General features: G+C 48.0%; 1 pseudogene; it reads right to left on the reverse strand.

Moving 5' to 3' along the window:
- Positions 1-3133: 3133 nt before the first annotated feature.
- LOC129373363 (BTB/POZ domain-containing protein KCTD7-like) lies at positions 3134-10541 on the reverse strand (annotated as a pseudogene).
- Between the last annotated feature and the right edge of the window lie 653 nt (positions 10542-11194).

Below are 11194 nucleotides of genomic sequence, written 5' to 3' on the forward strand. Positions count from 1 at the left end.
CTTACATAACTGATTAACCCAATTGTTTTGGTTGTACTGATATAGACCTGAACTAAATTATTTAAATGCAAAAGAGCAGGATTTAAGAGTATGAAATAAACAAGTCTGTTTATTTAGAATATATATATATATATATATATATATATATATATATTCCCTTCTCACCCCACGCGGGTGGTTCTTATCCTCTGAGCTCGGGTCCTCTACCAGAGGATATATAGATCTATATATATAGATCTATATACATAGATCTATATATGGTCCTCTACCAGAGGCCTGGGAGCTTGAGGGTCCTGCAGTATCTTGGCTGTGCCAAGGACTGCTGCACATTTCTGGACTGAGATGTCTGATGTTGTTCCTGGGATCTGTTGTAGCCACTGCTCCAGTTTGGGGGTTACTGCCCCGAGGGCCCCGATGACCACAGGCACCACTGTGGTCTTCACCTTCCAGGCCCTCTCCAGTTCTTCCCTGAGGCCCTGGTATTTCTCCAGTTTCTCCTTTTTCCTGATGTTGCAATCACTTGGTATTGCTACATCTACCACAACGGCTTTCCTCTGATGTTTATCCACTACAACTATATATATAGTGTGTGTGTATGTATGCACACCTTTTGTCAATGTTTTCCACAAAACTTAAGAAATAAAAGCAGAGAAATTCTACTGCAGTTAAACCGTTTTATTGTACAACATAAAAATTGTTTCCATTTTTTAAATACAGACAAAGAAAAGACAACTAGAGATCTGGAGCTTCCCAGAAGCTAAAACAAACATAAACAGTGATATAAAAACATTAAAAACACTGGAAGTCATAAAGATTAGTCATGTTTCAGGGGAAGAATGTAGTGCTTCAGTATTATGTGGCAAATTAATCAAATCTGATCAAAGATTCTAATAATCAGTTAAAACAATTGATGTGACCAAACATAATACGTACATCATCCGTAATACGTTCAGTAATAGTCAAGTACAGCAGGACTCAAGTGATGGAAATGACAAAAAGCTTTAAAAAAAAAAATTCTCCCTGAAGGTGGCGCTATTTTCTAATAAACTTCAAACATCTAGAGTGGCTGCAAAAATTCACCGTCAAATCTCTCCCTTAAAACAGAGAATCTCCTTACTGTAGTGATGATGAGACAAAAACACGCTGAACCTTCCCAGCATAAAGAACATATTTCTCACAGTTCACAAAACCTACAGGAAAATTTCACATCTGACTTCGCATCACAACATGGAACAAAACGCTGCCGATGGATCGCTATCCATCCCGATTCATTTCATCCATTGATCAGGACGGGAGGCGTTAGGGCGTTCCAAGGCTACTCCTCCAAACGGAAACCAGCGAATCCCGATGCCGACGGGAAAGTTCTGAGAAACGGACTGAAGACGATGTGGCTTCAGCAAACATGAAAACAACGGCTCCAGCATGGACAACAGGAAGTCTGCTTCATTCTGCCGCCTTTGCATAGCTGCTGGGTCTATCGGGTGAAAGGAAGCTGCGGTTCGGCCTGAACGGGAAACTGATGCGTGTTCAATTAAAGTTTTCGTTTTCCTCCCCACAGAAAGGATTGTTGGCAGGATCACGGTTTTTCTTTTTCCACCTGATAAATCTGGTTTCTGTGTCGCTTCCTGTTCAGCCAGGAGAACCGTCTGGTTTCTTCCCACTGTCGCCTCAAAATGTTTAACTGCAGTTAACTTGGGTGGGTTTCATGTCATTTGTAGTAATTTGGAGCCGACTGAACAGAACAGATCCAGAGATGAACTGAAACATTTGTAGCCCCAAAACGTTCAAATGTTTGTCTGAAACGCGGCGTGGAAAAGCCAGAATAAAACCCCAAATGGGAGAAAATCTGGGCGACAATAAAGTCAAATTATTGTCAGAATGAAGTCGTTTTCTAACAAAACATCTCAAGAAGGAATGTTGAGCATGTTGTTTTTACAGATATGAAATATCTCAGCATCAGATCATCGTTGGTAGCAGAACGTTGCCGCTGTCCCTCACAGAGGAAAATAACTTTTCTGGTCGTTTTATGACTTTATTGTGTTTTTAATCTGCTAATCCTTTTATTAAAAATGGTCCCCGTCTGCCCCAACACTCTGCCGTTCTCATGTTTCTGTTTTAACCACAGCAAACTAAAAGCTTGGAGGAAACAGGAAGCAGATTTTAAAGGCTCACATTGTAAAATCCTGTCAGTCTGAATAGAAAACAGAGTCAAAAGCCGCGCTGCGTTCTGGTTCTGGTCCTGGTTCTGGTCTTAGTTCTGGTTCGGGTCGGGTCATGGTTCTGGTTCAGGTGCTGGTTCTGGTTCGGGTCCTGGTCCTGGTCCTGGTCATGGTTCTGGTCCTGGTTCTGGTCCTGGTTCTGTTTCGGGTCAGGTCCTGGTTTGGTTTGGGTGCTGGTCCTGGTCCTGGTTCTGGTCCTGGTTCTGGTCCTGGTTCTGGTCCTGGTTCTGGTCCTGGTTCTGGTTCTGGTCCTGGTTCTGGTCCTGGTCCTGGTTCTGGTCCTGGTCCTGGTCCTGGTTCTGGTCCTGGTCCTGGTTCTGGTTTGGGTGCTGGTCCTGGTTCTGGTCCTGGTTCTGGTCCTGGTCCTGGTTCTGGTCCTGGTTCTGGTTTGGGTCGGGTCATGGTTCTGGTCCTGGTTCTGGTCCTGGTTCTGGTTCTGGTTCTGGTCCTGGTTCTGGTCCTGGTTCTGGTCCTGGTCCTGGTCCTGGTTCTGGTCCTGGTTCTGGTTCTGGTCCTGGTTCTGGTCCTGGTTCTGGTCCTGGTTCTGGTCCTGGTTCTGGTCCTGGTCCTGGTTCTGGTTCGGGTCGGGTCATGGTCCTGGTCCTGGTTCTGGTCCTGGTTCTGGTCCTGGTTCTGGTCCTGGTCCTGGTTCTGGTCCTGGTTCTGGTCCTGGTCCTGGTTCTGGTCCTGGTTCTGGTCCTGGTCCTGGTTCTGGTCCTGGTCCTGGTTCTGGTCCTGGTCCTGGTTCTGGTCCTGGTTCTGGTCCTGGTCCTGGTTCTGGTTCTGGTCCTGGTCCTGGTTCTGGTCCTGGTTCTGTTCGGTTCGGTCATGGTTCTGGTCCTGGTTCTGGTCCTGGTTCTGGTCCTGGTTCGGGTCCTGGTCCTGGTTCTGGTCCTGGTTCTGGTTCGGGTCGGGTCATGGTTCTGGTCCTGGTCCTGGTCCTGGTTCTGGTCCTGGTTCTGGTTCGGGTCAGGTCATGGTTCTGGTCCTGGTTCTGGTTCTGGTCCTGGTTCTGGTCCTGGTCCTGGTTCAGGTCATGGTTCTGGTTCTGGTCCTGGTTCTGGTCCTGGTCCTGGTTCTGGTTCTGGTTCGGGTCAGGTCATGGTTCTGGTCCTGGTTCTGGTCCTGGTCCTGTTTCGGGTCATGGTTCTGGTTCTGGTCCTGGTTCTGGTCCTGGTTCTGGTCCTGGTTCTGGTTCGGGTCGGGTCAGGTCCTGGTCCTGGTTCAGGTCATGGTTCTGGTTCTGGTCCTGGTTCTGGTCCTGGTTCTGGTTCGGGTCGGGTCAGGTCCTGGTCCTGGTCCTGGTTCGGGTCATGGTTCTGGTCCTGGTCCTGGTTCTGGTTCGGGTTGGGTCATGGTTCTGGTCCTGGTCCTGGTTCTGGTCCTAGTCCTGGTTCTGGTTCGGGTCAGGTTCTGGTCCTGGGTTCTGGTCCTGGTCCTGTTTCGGGTCAGGTCCTGGTCCTGGTCCTGGTTCCGCTCCACCTTTCACCACCAGGTGATCTTGAACTCGTAGATGGGCCTCTTGCAGTAGTAGTGGTTGATGGGTGCTTGTCGCAGACGCCGATGCACTGCTGCTCTGCCGCCGAGGTCGCCCACGATGCAGTGCAGCAGTAGACGTCGGCCACGGCCTCCCACGGCCCGAACGACACGTCCACGTCGCAGTGCTCGAACAGCTTGGCGTCGCGCGGCGCTCGAAGCGCAGCGAGTTGAAGAGCGGCCGCTCGTACGGCGTGATGGGCGTCTCCTCCTTGTAGACGCACACCTTGAGCTTGGCGAAGCGCGCCTTCTTCTGCATCGCCCGCAGCTTGGCGATCTCCACGATGCGCTCCAGATTGTCTGAAATCACAGCGGTTCAGTCTAAACACGTCAATGTTCGGTAACTTTTATCAGAAGCACGCTCAGCAGCTAAAGGCTAAATATAAAAACATAAACATAGTAACTGATAACGCTGCCTTGCTATGGCTACACATCATTACAACTACAGGAGCAGCTTCTGCAGCAGAGCCTGTAATAATACTGTAACTATACTTATCATCTTAGCTCTCATCATGTAATAATCATTGATAATAACAGATTCATCTGCTTAAAGCCAGATTTTCCTCTGGCTAATGGTGATTTTACCCAGAATCCTCGGCTCATCAGGCTCTTTGCTATAAATAAAGGATTTTTAAAAAAGTTTTTCTGCGTGAAGCTCGAATGGCTTCACTGTTCATGGCAGCTGGCTGAGGTTTCTACATTGTAAAAGAGCAAACATGCTAATGGTTTAACGACGGCTGTGTAGCCTACATGACCACTGTTAGCTTAGCTTAGCTGCCTGGCTTTTCCTTAGTTTTTAAAGTGATCTGATGTGTTAAGGCTTTCATTTTAGACACATGAATTTAAGACTTTTTAAGGATTCATGGTCACCCTGTAGCAGAGAGCCACCCAGAAGAGACAGAAGTACGCCACACTTTTCAGACATTTAGACCAACTGTAGCCATGAAGGCCGCTTTGACGTGTCACTATTGTGAAGCTAGTCGCTCGCCATGTTAGCAAAGCTAGCGGCTAGCCGTGTTTAGCAAAGCTAGCTGTGTTAGCAAAGCTAGCGGCTAGCCATGTTAGCAAAGCTAGCTGTGTTAGCAAAGCTAGCGACTAGCCGTGTTAGCAAAGCTAGCTGTGTTAGCAAAGCTAGCGGCTATCCGTGTTAGCGTCAGACCTCTGTAGTAGGGCAGCAGGTCGAGGAAGGCCTGCCGGACCTTCTCCCCGGTCAGAGGCTGCGTCTCCTCCAGCCGGTCCAGCAGCGGCCCGATGGCGTAGTACTGCGCCTCCTGGTGGCAGACCGGACCCGGTCCCGCTGCGGCAGCTCGCCTTCCCGCAGGAAGTTCAGGATGTCCCTTCAGACGGAAGAAAATCCCTCAGTCAGGAACGGAACAAAAACAGGTCAATAAAACCCCAAGGAAACAGTAAATACATTAAAATTAATAAAGGAGGGTTCAATTTTTTAGTAATCACATTAAAAGTCAATTCTGATTCTTAATATTTAATTTGAGGTCTGAAATGACTCAACTGGCTTCTGGTAGTTTTAAGTTTGTCAAAAAATAAAAAAAGGTTTTCAAACTCTGCTTCTTGTAAAACTGAGCTACCAAATTTCCATTTTGGCTGATTTCTGTTTTTAGAGACTAAATGAAATATAAAGTCTTTGTTCAGCTGAAACCAGAAGTTTACATACATCAAATGAAAACATTTTCTGTCAATTGGACGTCTTTTATTCTAGAATTCAAGGTTTGACACAAGTCATGTAGTCCAAAATTAAAAATTGATCAAAGACATTAATAATTAAACCTGACATATTCCCTCTCTTGGGATTTTGGTGTTTAGCAAATATAGATATTTGTGATTCTAACTGAACTAAAACAGGAGAAATCTGGTCTGATTAAACTTATTTAGTTCATAGTGATTCTAGTTAATAATAATTAACTGTCTGATATAATAAGAAGTGCACCATGACTTCATTTTGATTCATCTGCAACAGATCTACGACATAAAACCATTTTCCTCAGTCACTTAAAAGTTAATGTTGAAACAGTAAAAGTAAAGAAGTTAAAAACTATTTAAAGAATTCAAAGAATTGAAAAGGTAATCATAAAAAAAGTTGTTTTTAAAGAGACTAACTGTTTTAAAACTAAGAGGGGAGATTTTTAATCTGGTCCTTTACCGCCTCCTTGCGGCCGCGCTTCACCACATTGCATCTTTGATCAGGACGCTGTGTAAACCGAAAATTGTGACATCATAATTATGCCAAAAGCTTTGTTTGTAATTTGCAGAAATTGTCCAAAGTTTTATTTCATCAGGAATCTCAGTCAAGTTCTGAGAAACATGAACATGTTTCGTCTGTTGTTCCTGGTTTCATTTCCCGCTTCATGCAGAAAATCCCCGGCGGTGACGTCACTGGAGCCACGCTGCGCAGCCCTTCTCAATGACCGGCCCCATGAATTTAACGAGCTGCCTCTCAGAGAACATTTCATTTTCACAAACTAAAACTTTCTTCAACACGATGCCGCCGTTTGAGCCGGCCCCGCTCGGAACCGGCCGGCCCGCTCGGAACCGGCCGGCCCCGCTCGGAACCGGCCGGCCCCGCTCGGAACCGGCCGGCCCCGCTCGGAACCGGCCGGCCCCGCTCGGAACCGGCCGGCCCCGCTCGGAACCGGCCGGCCCGCTCGGAACCGGCCGGCCCCGCTCGGACTCACCCAAAGTAAGCGCCGTCCCGGTCGATGAAGTAGCGGCCCTCGGCGTCCCGCGGGATGTAGTGGCGGCCGCTGAACATGGCGGCCAGCATGGTGTCGTCATAGCGGCGCAGCGTGGACAGGCGCGTGGTGAAGAGCGTTCCGCCCACGTTCAGGGAGATCACCTCTGGAAACTGATCACAAACACAATTATTGATCAACCAAACAGAAGCAGCTTCCATAGCAACATTCATCCTTCTTCACTGTAAAACCTGAATCCCAACGAGCGTTATTGTTATTGTTCTTATTATATCATACAGTTTAGTTCAAATATGTGAGAAATAAACTAAAGTAAGTTTACATATAAAAGTCAATAATTCATTAATAACGAGGGAGAAATACCAGGATGAAGATTATTAAACAAAGACACTGATCTCATTATAAGGACTGCAAGTTGAACTCATTTTTTATTGTTATGTTTCATTATTATTAATAATTATAGAGAAGCTGCTATATGCTACTAAAAGTTGCCTGTAAGTTGCTTTAGTTTTGTTTCAAGTGAATTCAGATATTAGAAAACAGACAAAAATACTTGGTAAGATTTTGTTCTTTGTTTTTTTGCTGTGAAATGATTAATTCAAGACTTCAGATGCAGATATTGATCATTTGAACTATTGAAATCTAAAGTTTCTCATGTTTTGTTTGTTATTTCCAGAGTAATGCACGGTGGGGTATTATTATTTCTTTTTATCAATAAAATTGCTCCACCTGCTTAAATCTAAAACAATCTATTTTAAACAGCAACAAAAATTTATGAAATGTGTTTTTCCATATTATTAGTTTTTCGGTTTTTGCCATACATGCCAAATATTTATGCATATTCTGAGATTTTAACCGTTTAAATGACAGTTTTCTCCTTAAAAGTTGCTTTTTAGTTCTAGAAAAAAAAAGATTGTTTTCCTCTCAACCCAAAAATCTACTTTGTGAGGTTTAATCTGAGCCTGGACGTCAGAGAGCCCAGCGCCTGACCCGCTGACCTCTGGCTTCATCTCCAGACACCATACATATTTCTATTGCTGCTCCGACTGCAAAGCGGCTGAACAGGAAGTGGCTTCAAACACCAAGCTTTGCTCACAACCCAACAGAGACGCTGATTTGGACCATTTCAGGTCCAAACATCCAGACTCTTCAGACATCAAAGCTCAGAGTCCAACAGCAGAATCAGCCGGAGCCAAACGTCACATTTGGTCTGTCCAGCCTCCACAGCAGCAGCTCCTTCACACTGTTTCACGTTTAGAAGCTCATTTTAGGGGGGATATTTTTCTATCAAAATGGAATAATTGAAATACTAATTTTACACAGAAGTGATTAATTTTTTACATTTAAATACCAGTTTAGTGTTGCTGCAGATCTGGAAAACTAAGACAAAGAGGATCAACCAACAAAAACTGTTAGAGGTGATAAAAACTTTATCACACTGCAATAATCCATCCACGCTCCCCTCTCTGGATTAATAATCAATCCAATTATTCATCTCATGGGAATTTTAATCAATCTAATCATCCAATAGGAAAAAATTATTAATCCATCTGTCAATTTAGTGGAAATCCATTTATATAGCGGGATTATAATAATCTATGCATCATCTGGCCTAAACATTCCTTCTGACAGTAAACTGACAGGATTTCTGATCCAATCACAGATCTATAGATCAATAATGGTGGAAGCTGCTAATGGCGCCGCAGAGACTTGGGTTCAATGGGTTTGAATAGAAATAAGACGCTTAAACTAAGACCCACATAACTCGGTTCCCACAGCGACACGGTTCCCACAGTGACACGGTTCCCACAGCGACTCGGTTCCCACAGCGACTGGGTTCCCACAGCGACTCGGTTCCCACAGCGACTGAGTTCCCACAGCGACTTGGTTCCCACAGCGACTGGGTTCCCACAGCGACTTGGTTCCCACAGTGACTGGGTTCCCACAGCGACTCGGTTCCCACAGCGACTGGGTTCCCACAACGACTCGGTTCCCACAGCGACTGGGTTCCCATCCAATCACAGCGACACGGTTCCCACAGCGACTCGGTTCCCACAGCGACACGGTTCCCACAGCGACTCGGTTCCCACAGCGACACGGTTCCCACAGTGACTGGGTTCCCACAGCGACTGGGTTCCCACAGCGACACGGTTCCCACACCGACTCGGTTCCCACAGCGACTGGGTTCCCACAGCGACTCGGTTCCCACAGCGACTGAGTTCCCACAGCGACTTGGTTCCCACAGCGACTGGGTTCCCACAGCGACTTGGTTCCCACAGCGACTCGGTTCCCACAGCGACTGAGTTCCCACAGCGACTTGGTTCCCACAGCGACTGGGTTCCCACAGCGACTTGGTTCCCACAGTGACTCGGTTCCCACAGCGACTCGGTTCTCACAGCGACTGAGTTCCCACAGCGACTTGGTTCCCACAGCGACTTGGTTCCCACAGCGACTCGGTTCCCACAGCGACTCGGTTCCCACAGCGACTGGGTTCCCACAGCGACTTGGTTCCCACAGCGACTGGGTTCCCACAGCGACTGGGTTCTCACAGCGACTCGGTTCCCACAGCGACTGGGTTCCCACAGCGACTTGGTTCCCACAGTGACTCGGTTCCCACAGCGACTCGGTTCCCACAGCGACTGGGTTCCCATCCAATCACAGCGACACGGTTCCCACAGCGACTCGGTTCCCACAGTGACTCGGTTCCCACAGTGACTGGGTTCCCACAGCGACTCGGTTCCCACAGCGACACGGTTCCCACACCGACTCGGTTCCCACACCGACTCGGTTCCCACAGCGACACGGTTCCCACAGCGACTCGGTTCCCACAGTGACTCGGTTCCCACAGCGACTGGGTTCCCACAGCGACACGGTTCCCACAGCGACTGGGTTCCCACAGTGACTCGGTTCCCACAGTGACTGGGTTCCCACAGCGACTCGGTTCCCACAGCGACACGGTTCCCACACCGACTCGGTTCCCACACCGACTCGGTTCCCACAGCGACACGGTTCCCACAGCGACTCAGTTCCCACAGTGACTCGGTTCCCACAGCGACTGGGTTCCCACAGCGACACGGTTCCCACAGCGACTTGGTTCCCACAGCGACACGGTTCCCACAGCGACTGGGTTCCCACAGCGACTTGGTTCCCACAGCGACTCGGTTCCCACAGCGACTCAGTTCCCACAGTGACTCGGTTCCCACAGCGACTCGGTTCCCACAGCGACTCGGTTCCCACAGTGACTCGGTTCCCAGCCAATCACAGCGCGGCTCGGCGGCTTAGCCAACCACAGACCGCAGAGTAAATCTCCACCAACAGTGAAAGTGAGGGGTTAATGGAGATGTAAAGTGTTTAATGGCTGCCGGGTCTCCTGCTGCCTCTGGACACATTTTAGTGGTTTGTTTAATTGAAGCCTGTTCGCGCGGCGCCATTAGTTGTTAATCAGTGGATCAATAATGCTCCACTGATTAACAATGGTGACTCCGTGAAGCGGCCTACCCACCTCCTGCGGCTCCGTGGCGGTCAGCGCGGCGCGGAGCGGCTTACTCGGCGCGCGGTGCTTCGGGGACGGGGAGGCCGGCGGCTTGCGGACGCCGTCGCCCTCCTCTGTTGGGTCCGAGCTGGACATGGCATCGCTCGGTTTGTCCGCGTCGCCAGCGGCCGAGAACACCACCATCACTTTGGGCAGCGGGAGCGTCCTCTGTCGCTCCTGAATGAAGCGCCTCACCCGCGTAGTGGCGGCGGGCAGCGGGCTGAAGGACCGAGCCTGCCGCTCCCTGCCGCCGTCAGAGCCGATGGAGCCGCTCGAGCCATTCTGCTGCATGCACGCGGCCGGCGGGGCCAGCTGTCGCGGACAGGGAGACGTCTGGAGCCGCGGGACCGGCAGCGGGTCTCCCGGGACAACAACAACCAGAGGGTGTGGCTGGAGCTCAGCCCGCCACCCCCACAGGCGAAGCGAAAGCGGGAAATGACGCCTCCAGTGACCGAAAGCCTTCACAGCATCGCAGTTCTATGAAGGATCCGTCCAGTCGCTCGGCTACGTCAGCGTTGGAACGTACGTGGCGTGACGTAGGAGCGAACGTTAACGTCCGTACGTGAAGTTTAAAAGGACAGATACCTTGAATTATCTGCATATTATTGATGCATACTGATGACGATAATAACTGTTATGACACCATAAAAGCTCATTAAAAGTACAAACAATAAAATCACAGTGGCGGTTCTTGTATTAATGGCGCCTTGGGCTCTGCAGCCCCGACTCTATATGTTTACATATAACAATTATTAAAAATATGTTTTCAAATTACATATACAATATGTGGCAAAACTAGAATTTTGTCATTGGGGTGGAAGGGACATGAGAATGACAACACACACACACACACACACACCTATATCTAGATATATGTACAGAAATATATATGCAGTTGTATCTGCAGCACATAGACATTTTTTGATCAGAATAATTCAAAATCAATATACTAATTGATGGCTAAAATGATTGTGAACAGCCCAATCCTTGCTTTAATTGCTGTTTCTTATTCTTGGCTTTAAGCTCGACAGAAACAAATGTGAAGATGTTGACAGGCCTGTTCATAACGGCCATTTTGGTTGGTTTATTAAAACAAACCTTTTGTTCAGACGATTCCTTAAAGTCCTCAAAGTTTGTGATCAAGACATTTCAATGTATTGATCACTTTTTTCTGTTTCTGATTTTACTCGTTTTTGCTGAAA

Source organism: Poeciliopsis prolifica, unplaced genomic scaffold (genome assembly GCF_027474105.1).
Source record: "Poeciliopsis prolifica strain line A6 unplaced genomic scaffold, Auburn_PproV2 SCAFFOLD033, whole genome shotgun sequence".
NCBI classification, from domain to species: Eukaryota; Metazoa; Chordata; class Actinopteri; order Cyprinodontiformes; family Poeciliidae; genus Poeciliopsis; species Poeciliopsis prolifica.